Source organism: Phoenix dactylifera, chromosome 3, assembly GCF_051530095.1.
Source record: "Phoenix dactylifera cultivar Ajwa chromosome 3, Ajwa_hap1_PhDact_Kaust_v1.1, whole genome shotgun sequence".
NCBI lineage: Eukaryota > Viridiplantae > Streptophyta > Magnoliopsida > Arecales > Arecaceae > Phoenix > Phoenix dactylifera.
In genome coordinates this window covers 23,744,114-23,754,370 of record NC_143192.1, presented here as the reverse complement: position 1 = coordinate 23,754,370, position 10,257 = coordinate 23,744,114, and the positions used below count along the sequence as shown (strand labels likewise).

The window sequence follows — 10,257 nt, the reverse complement described above, 5'->3', positions numbered from 1 at the left end:
AAATAGAGCTTCTAAAAAATAGATATACAGCAATATAAATTAGAGAGAAGTTAAGAGCCCTCAAACACGTTTGAGTTGGAGTAGAGTAGGGCTTCTTGAACTGTGAGTCTCCTCTTGAATGTCTGGTCCACTTGAAGGCAGGAGGAGACTTCTTTAAATGCTGGAAAGAGGTAGCTGGATGGAGTTAATGGCGCTCTTCCTTCTTTTCTGTTGAAAACCAGTTGGCAGAGATAGGATGCTTGATTTCTTTGACTGGAATGGTGCTTCTCTGCCTTGCTACAGTCCTCTGTGGCTATTTAAGCCATCCCCCACGGAAACTAGCCGTTAGACACTTTTTTCTGCCCGTTCTGCACACTCTGCACATCCTGACAATATGTCCGTTGGGGTCGGAGTCGACTCGCGCGATCTGGAGTCGACTCGGCTGTAGCGGGAGTCGACTCATACTTTTCTGGAGTCGGCTCGGCAACTGTTCCGGATTTGAATTAAAGTGACCTCCGCGACTGGGAGTCGACTCGACTTAACCCGGAGTCGACTCGCCAACTTCTGGAGCTGACTTGCCATTTTCGGAGTCGGCTCATCCCATGAAGTCCATGGAGCTAATTTTTCAACTTGGCCCACTCGAGTCGACTCGACAATCCTGGGAGTCGACTCGGCGCTCAGAGCCCGAACTCCCGATCTTCTATCTTTTGGCTCGTCCAGTCTTGGAGTCGACTCGAACTGTTCCGGAGTCGACTCGGCTCTCAATTTCCGAAACACAGCCTTCTGCCTTTTTGATGTAGCGCTGCCTTGGAGTCGACTCGAACTGTCTGGGAGTCGACTCGGCTCTCAGAGACAATAATTCGGTCTTCTGTCTTTTTGGGGTCGCACTGTCTCGGAGTCGACTCGCGCATTGCGGAAGTCGACTCGGATCTCAGAGTCCGAAAACTGCTCTCTGACTTTTGCCTTGTGTACCACTGAGAGTCGACCTGCCAACCATCGGAGTCGACTCGCATTCCACAGGAGTCGACTCGAATCTCAGGGTCGAAAATCGCTCTCTGACTTTTCTGTCTGTAACTCCTTGGAGTCGACTCATACTACTCCGGAGTCGACTCGGTAATCATCGGAGTCGACTTGTGCACTTCAGGAGTCGACTCGCTGACAGGTTTTGAGTTGAGTCTTTCTGTTCGTCTGTCAGTTCTCAGTCGGAGTCGACTCGTAATGATCCGGAGTCGACTCGAGCCCGTGCCAGTGATTCTGATACGCTTGGAGTCGACTCGTAATATCCCGGAGTCGACTCGAGTCTCAGACTTTGGTTCAAACTGACTTCTTAACTTATCTAAAATATCTTGAACTAAGTCTAGAAACACTTAGACAAGATTTTCACTGAAACACTCAATTGAATTCATTAGTAAACAAAAGATATACTCAAATGCTTTGAGCTCATCAAAATCAAATAGGGTTTTAATCAATCACTCCACAATCTCCCCCTTTTTGATGATGACAAAACATTGAGTATATGTAAAGTGAATTGCTCAATAAACAAGAAAATGAAATCTATAAATGAATTCAAGTGTCTGGTTTTTTAATTTATCCAAACTTGAAAGGTGTGAAACAATAAATTTTGGAGTTAAAGCTCCCCCTTTCATTTGGAATTATATAAGCCTTCATGTCATGCACTCAATTGTTTGGCTTATATATATTTAATGATTTGACTTTCTTAAAAATTCAGATTCTCCCCCTCAACATATGCATTCTACTTTGTTTTGATTCTCTGAATTTTCTTTTAATGCATTGAAGTTTTTGAACTGAAATTTTTGGTTTTTAGAGGGAAAATCTGTCAATTTGTTCTTGAGTAGGATTCAACTTGATGACCCAAAGATTGATTCATAGATTGATTTTGATGATCACAAAACCTTGAAGTATAGATACTAATGTTTATGTTGCAAGGAGAAAGATATTTATTTTGCAAGGAACATAGCAAGTTGGAAGAACACAAGAAGGCCTCCAAAGCTCTCAAGTTGGAAGAAAGCTATAATTTATTGGCCCAAGTTTAAAGTTCAAAGGATTCAAATTGGAGGAGTAAAATCAAAAGAAAAATTCAAAAGAACAGTCTTCGAGTCGACTCCAGTGGAATTCGAGTCAACTCCGGAGAAGTATGAGTCGACTCCGGAGAAGTATGAGTCGACTCCTAGGAGTCACAGGCAGAAAAGTCAGAGAGCAGTTTTCGGGTCTGAGATTCGAGTCGACTCTCGCATTGCACGAGTCGACTCCGAGACTGAGCGACCATCAACAGACAGAAGACCATGTTACTGCCTCTGAGATTCGAGTCGACTCACAGACAGCTCGAGTCGACGCCGAGACAAGCTTCACGTCAAAAGGCAGAAGACCAACTTTCGGAAACTGAGAGCCGAGTCGACTCCAAGGAAGTTCGAGTCGACTCCAAGACTGGATGAGCCAAAAGACAGAGAATCGGGAGTTCGGGCTCTGAGATTTGAGTCGACTCCTAGGACAGTCGAGTCGACTCGAGTGGACAAAATTCAAATTTGGATCCACGGACTTCAGTGGATGAGCCGACTCCAAAATTGCCACGTCAGCTCCAGAAGTTGGCGAGTCGACTCCAGGTCAAGACGAGTCGACTCCCAGTCAAGACTGCAACTTTAATTCAAATTTGGAACAGTGGCCGAGTCGTCTCCGGTAAAACACGAGCCGACTCCTGGAACAGGCGAGCCGACTTCTGATCGCGCGAGTCGACTCCGATCCCAACGGTCATATTGTCAGGAGGTGCAGACTGGTTCCAACGGCTCTATTTTTGTCTCTAACGGCTATATTCTTGTTTCCACGCCATCTAAAGCTATAAAAACAAGAAGAGAGCTAGGGGAGAACTCATGGAAGTGGGAGAGATCATCAAGGAAAGAGATCTCAAAGAGATTACAAAGGAAATCTCCCATAAGCACAAAAGGGCCATCCAAAACGAAATAGAGAGAAGAAGAGCATCCAAGTGAATCCGAAAGCTTCCTCTCCATCCGTGTGCTGCCTCGGGGATCCTCTACTTCATGCCAAATTAGAGGAGGATCAAGTAAAGAAGAAGCCGAGCTCCTCCATCTTCAAAACTCGTTTGAGGGCTTCTCTTTACTCTATTTGTTTATATTATCATATTTGCTTGTTTAAGAAGCTTTGTTTTGTTTTATACTTTATTTTAATATCTTGTAACTTGATTCAATCAAGGGATTGAATCAAGGGGTTAAGGTTTGTTGGTGAGCCAAAGAAAAACCAACGGTGTTAAGGTTTGTTGGTGAGCCAAAGAAAAAACCAACGGTGTTAAGGTTTGTTGGTGAGCCAAAGAAAAACCAACGGTGTTAAGGTTTGTTGGTGAGCCAAAGAAAAACCAACGGTGTTAAGGTTTGTTGGTGAGCCAAAGGGAAAACCAACGGTGTTAAGGTTTGTTGGTGAGCCAAAGAAAAACCAACGGTGTTAAGGTTTGTTGGTGAGCCAAAGGGAAAACCAACGGTGATAGGTTTGTTGGTGAGCCGAGGGTAAAACCAACGTGTAAGGGTTTGATTGTGATCCCGGGAAAACAATCGGGGAGGTTCTAGTCGGTGAGCCTGGGAAAACCGACCGAGTTCGTTGTGCGCTCGTAAAACAACAAGTTGGGTTGTGAGCTTGTAAAACAACCGGCTGTAATCGGTAGGATTATAGTGAAATTCCCAAGAGGTCTTGGGGAGTGGATGTAGGTGCTGGGGTGCACCGAACCACTATATGTCCTTTGTGTTTGTAATGCCTCTAGTTATTGTCTAACTAACACACTTACTTACTTAGATAAATTGCTTGCTTAATTCTTATCCGCACATCCTTTAGTTGCAAGCATATTTAATCAAGTCGAAGTCTATACATCAAACCCTTGCTAAGTTTAACTTTCACTGTGCATCTATACAACTTAGCATAGTTAATCAAAAAGTTTTAGAAGTAGCATAAAAGTTTTAAAAGACCCAATTCAGCCCCCCTCTTGGGTTGTATCTACTGGGCAACAAGTGGTATCAGAGCAGGTGCTCAAATATTATTTGTAGTCTTAACCGACTAGAGCCAAAGATCATGACAACTCAAATAGATAGTTTTCTAGGAGAAGGACAATCAATTGATACACCTCCACTGTTTAATGGTATAAACTACCCACATTGGAAAATACGCATGCGCATTTTCATTCAATCACAAAACTACTATCTATGGAAAATCATAATAAATGACCTTCACACACTCTCTCATATTAATGAGAAGGACTTAGCACAATTAAATGCTAATGCTATGAACATATTATATTGTGCTATTCAAGAAACAAAGTTTAATGAAATTTCTGCATGCTTATCTGCTAAGGAGATCTGGGATACTTTAGAAAATATTTATGATAAATCTCAGATTAGCTCTCATATGCTTCAATTATATACTAACAATGAGACTGCAGAAAAGGGTGATGAATCTCCCTCAGTCGAGTCGACTCCAAGTAGCTCAGAGTCGACTCCCAAGTTAGTCGAGTCGACTCCAATAAGGTCCGAGTCGACTCCGAGGCAAATCAGCTTCCTAAAGACAAAGAAAAAGAGGAAGCAAGAAGAAAGGAAGAAAGAGATAAAAAGGAAGAAAGCCTTGACCAAGAAAGAGTCAAGCCAAAAAATAAAGGTTAGGAGCAACAATGATGATATTCGCTCCAAGAAACTACAAGAGGTAACTGACTTGTGCTTTATGGCACAAGAAGACAAGGTAAAATCTGAATCTACTCTTACCTCAAATGATTTTCAAGAAGAATTCTCTTATGATGAATTATTAAATGCTTTTCATGAGTTGTATAGTGAATGTAGAAAATTATCTGTAAAGAATAAAAATCTTAAGAAACTAAATTCTGAAAATGAAAGCTTAAGGTCATTTTCAGAAGAATTGATTCAGAAAAATCATAGCTTAATTAAAGAAAATCAAAACTTAAGTAAAGAAATTAACCAATTAAGATGTTTTATTAACAAATTCACTGTAAGTTCAGAAAGATTAAAAATGATGTTTGAAAGCCAACATGCTGATTTTGATAAATCAAAATTTAGCTTGACTCCTTCACTTAGCCATAAATCTCTAGAGAAAAAGGTTATCAATTTACCAAGCAAACCATTAAATAAGATAACTTATTTCAAAAATGAAAAGGATGGGAATAACAACTTTACCTATCGTTCTAGTATAATTAAATCAAATGGTAAAGTTATTACTATTAAACAGATATGGGTTCCAAAAGGAACCATATGTCCTAACTCTCAAGGACTCAAGCAAGCTTGGGTACCCAAAATGAGAAAATGAGGATGTACACATAGGTGTACCAAGGTACCTATGGAACATAAAGAAACTTAAAAAGTTATTAACAAAAAAAATAATAATGAAATCAGTAATTCTTGCATCTCATCATTATTTGTGCTTTAGTATTTGATATGATTTGCTAGTAGTGATCAATTTTGTGATATAGAAAATACTTTTGGAAATATAATCAAATCTCTTCATTTTTTAGTATACTTTACTCACTATTGGATAAGTTGCTAAATGATTAATCAATTTATTAAGAATAACTCTATGAATTCTCTATATGCTTGATTGAGAGTTATTATCCATGGCATTATTGTTTATTGATCATAGATATGATAATGTGTACTTGGTATGCTTTTGAATATATGCACTATGAATACCAAAAAACCATCCTTGGCATATAAAATCAACTCATGCTAGTATGTACTTAATCTCAAAAGACCTTGCCATAGGCTTACTTAGATTATCTACTTAAAGGTCAAAGTTTTGCTATGCATGCTAACTAAGGAAACAAACAAAAATCATTTCTAAATCTAAAGATGTTGTTTCCATCTCCAAGTTTTTCAAAAGCTTACATTGGATTTATTCTTAAAAAATAAAACTGAAGTATTTTTCTGTATTTACTAAATCTTGTAAAAGTGGTTCAAATGATAAAGGTTTCCAAACTGTGAAGATAAAGAGTATCATGGCACAGTGTTGAAAACCAAAATCCTGATAAAGGTTATACAGAAAATAATATTAAATCCAATGATTTCAGCACCAAGGACACCATAAGCAAAATAGGATTAATAGAATTCTTGAAGAAATGAAAAAGACAATTATGTATGATAGTCATCTACTTAAATAATTTTTAAAAGACTATCATCACTGCTTGTCATACATATGATTTCTATTTTTGATGAAAATTTTGATCTTCTGAAAAATGGAAAATGAACCATTGCATATCTTTCATATTTTTCAGTCGTACATGTTATTATGAAAATAATGCCAAATCTGATAAAGATACTTCTATCCTTGGATATCATTCATCAAGCAATGCATATAGAACATTCATGAAAAATTCTAGTTGTAGAAGTATCAATTCATTTTATTCTTTATGAGACTAATGATTTATTATCAAAATACTAAAATCAAATTATATGGTTAATCTTTTACATATGCACTTAATGAAGAAAAATTGATGACTACTAAAAGACTAAATCAAGAAAAGAGGAAATAGATCTTGATAAAGATTCTTGCATGATTAGAAGTAAAGATCATCATTATCATGTGCTTGCTTCATGAGCTTTATATTCTGTCAAATAAATGTGTAGAAGTCACTCCTATGTGGTTACTTCATTAAAAAGGAGATCTATGAAAAATAACCACCATATTTAAAAATACACATTACATATATGATAAAGCAATATGTGATTTAGAACAAGCATCAAAAGCATGATATATAAAAGCTTAAGCAACCTTTTTGATAGAAAGTAATAGTGATAAATCTATGCATCAAAAAGATGAATTTGTGATATCTTATTTGCTCAAAGTATGCATTGATGACATCATTTTTGGTTCTACTAATGAAGAGTTATATTGCAAAGTGAGTTTGAAATATGATGAATGAATTAACATCTTCTCTCAAACTCCAAATTAAGATAAACAGGAAAGGGGATCTTCATTGACCAACGTTAGTCCACAAGAAAACTCTTATAGAAGATTGGCATGAAGAAGGTATATCTATGACCCCATCTTGTAGAATTTGAAAAGGATGAGCAAAGTAGATCTATTGTGTTAAAGCTGTATTGAAGCATGATAGAATAATTATTTTATCATACAGCTAGTAGACCAGATTGTATGCTCATTATGTGACCTTGTGCAAGACTTCAATCTAACTTTAATTAATCATATTTTATTGATAACAAATAAATCATAATCTGAATTTTGATAGAAACAAATGTTTAAGATAAATTGATTAAAACATAGTTAACATATCTTATTGATAATTATCTTAAGCAAATAGAATCTAAACTAAATTGACTTAAACTATCTTGGTTAATGAATCAATCTCTTTAGTTCAAATGATATGTGCTTGCTTATATTTAGGCAATCTCTTGAGTAAAGTGACTCAACATGCAACTATTGTCATATCTTATATTGAGTCATCTAGTTAAAAAAAATATATATATGTTGGATGAATGCCTTGTATCTTAAAGAAACTAATGACCTTCCTTCAAGAAAGAAAAATGAGAAATTTCAACTTGAAGGATATCTTCATGTAAGATTGATGACCCAAAGATTGATTCATAAATTGATTTTGATGATCACAAAACCTTGAAGTATAGATACTAATGCTTATGTTGCAAGGAGAAAGATATTTATTTTGCAAGGAACATAGCAAGTTGGGAGAACACAAGAAGGCCTCCAAAGCTCTCAAGTTGGAAGAAAGCTACAATTTATTGGCCCAAAGTTTAAAGTTCAAAGGATTCAAATTGGAGGAGTAAAATCAAAAGAAAAATTCAAAAGAACAGTCTTCGAGTCGACTCCAGTGGAACGCGAGTCGACTCCGATGGTTGGTAGGTCGACTCCAAAGAAAGCAAGAGTCGACTCTCAGCGGAACACAAGGAAAAAGTCAGAGAGCATTTTTGGGACTCTGAGATTCGAGTCGACTCCCGCATTGCACGAGTCGACTCCGAGACTCCGCGACCATCAACAGACAGAAAACCAAGTTACTGCCTCTGAGATTCGAGTCGACTCCCAGACAGTTCGAGTCGACTCCAAGGCAGCGCGACCCCAAAAATGCAGAGGATCAGTTTTCGGGCTCTGAGAGCCGAGTCGACTCCAAGAGAATCCGAGTCGACTCGAGGAAGAAAATCAGAAAGTATGTCCTCTGGATTCATGGGATGAGCCGACTCCGAAGATGCCAAGTCAGCTCCAGATGTTGGCGAGTCGACTCCGGGTTAAGTCGAGTCGACTCCCAGTCAAGGCATGCACTTTAATTCAAATTTGGAACAGTAGCCGAGTCGTCTCCAGTAAAGCACGAGCCGACTCCCGCTACAGCCGAGTCGACTCCTGATCGCGCGAGTCGACTCCGATCCCAACGGTAATATTGTCAGGAGGTGCAGACTGGTTCCAACGGCTATATTTTTGTCTCTAACGGCTATATTCTTGTTTCCACTCCATCTAAAGCTATAAAAACAAGAAGAGAGCTAGGGGAGAACTCATGGAAGTGGGAGAGATCATCTAGGAAAGAGATCTCAAAGAGATTACAAAGGAAATCTCCCATAAGCACAAAAGGGCCATCCAAAACGAAATAGAGAGAAGAAGAGCATCCAAGTGAATCCGAAAGCTTCCTCTCCATCCGTGTGCTGCCTCGGGGATCCTCTACTTCATGCCAAATCAGAGGAGGATCAAGTAAAGAAGAAGCCGAGCTCCTCCATCTTCAAAACTCGTTTGAGGGCTTCTCTTTACTCTATTTGTTTATATTGTCATATCTGCTTGTTTAAGAAGCTTTGATTTGTTTTTATTCTTTGTTTTAATATCTTGTAACTTGATTCAATCAAGGGATTGAATCAAGGGGTTAAAGGTTTGTTGGTGAGCCAAAGGGAAAACCAACGGTGTAAGGTTTGTTGGTGAGCCAAAGGGAAAACCAACGGGATTAAGGTTTGTTGGTGAGCCAGAGGGAAAACCAACGGGGTTTAGGTTTGTTGGTGAGCCGAGGGTAAAACCAATGTGTAAGGGTTTGATTGTGAGCCCGGAAAAACAATCGGAGTGGTTCTAGTCGGTGAGCCTGGGAAAACCGACCGAGTTCGTTGTGCGCTCGTAAAACAACAAGTTGGGTTGTGAGCTTGTAAAACAACCGGCTGTAATCGGTAGGATTATAGTGAAATTCCCAAGAGGTCTTGGGGAGTGGATGTAGGTGCTGGGGTGCACCGAACCACTATATGTCCTTTGTGTTTGTAATGCCTCTAGTTATTGTCTAACTAACACACTTACTTACTTAGATAAATTGCTTGCTTAATTCTTATCCGCACATCTTTTAGTTGCAAGCATATTTAATCAAGTCAAAGTCTATACATCAAAACCTTGCTAAGTTTAACTTTCACTGTGTATCTATACAACTTAGCATAGTTAATCAAAAAGTTTTAGAAGTAGCATAAAAGTTTTAAAAGACCCAATTCACCCCCCCTCTTGGGTTGTATCTACTGGGCAACAAGTGGTATCAGAGCAGGTGCTCAAATATTATTTGTAGTCTTAACCGACTAGAGCCAAAGATCATGACAACCCCACATAACGTATTACTTGCTGAGGGACTTTCCACAAACAGACCTCCACTGTTTGATGGATCTAACTATATTCAATGGAAAGCTAGAATGAAAATCTTTACTCAATCACAAAACTATGAGTTATGGAATGTCATAACAAATGGCCTACACACACCCACGAAATTAATTGAAAGTATGTTCGATAAAAATTTGGCTGAACTAAATGCTAAGGCTATGAACCTTCTCTACTGTGCATCTAATAAAAATATTTTCAACCAAATTTATATATGTTCATCTGCCAAACAAATATGGGATACTCTTGAAGCAACTTATGATATTTTCGAAGAACCCCATGTTAGTTTACTTGAGGATAATTGCAAGACTAACATTGAGCATGCAGGAAACACTCTAAATCAGGAAGAAAGATTCAAAAGCTTCCTAAAGACAAAGAAGAAGAGGAAGCTAGAAGAAAGGAAGAAAGAGATAAAAAGGAAGAAAGCCTTGACCAAGAAAGAGTCAAGCAAGAAATTAAAAGTTAGGAGCAACAATGATGATATTAGCTCCAAGGAACTACAAGAGGTAACTAACTCGTGCTTTATGGCACAAGAAGACAAGGTAAAATCTGAATCTACTCTTACCTCAAATGATTTTCAAGAAGAATTATCTTATGATGAATTATTAAATACTTTTCATGATTTGTATG

The 10,257-nt window shown here is 38.2% G+C and overlaps 1 long non-coding RNA gene across 1 annotated transcript; it reads left to right on the top strand.

Moving 5' to 3' along the window:
* The first annotated feature begins 3,209 nt into the window (after positions 1-3,209).
* LOC149767988 (uncharacterized) lies at positions 3,210-5,150 on the top strand. The gene is made up of 2 exons (XR_016399797.1): positions 3,210-3,263; positions 3,418-5,150. It is a non-coding gene; the product is annotated as an uncharacterized LOC149767988 (long non-coding RNA).
* The last annotated feature ends 5,107 nt before the right edge of the window (positions 5,151-10,257 follow it).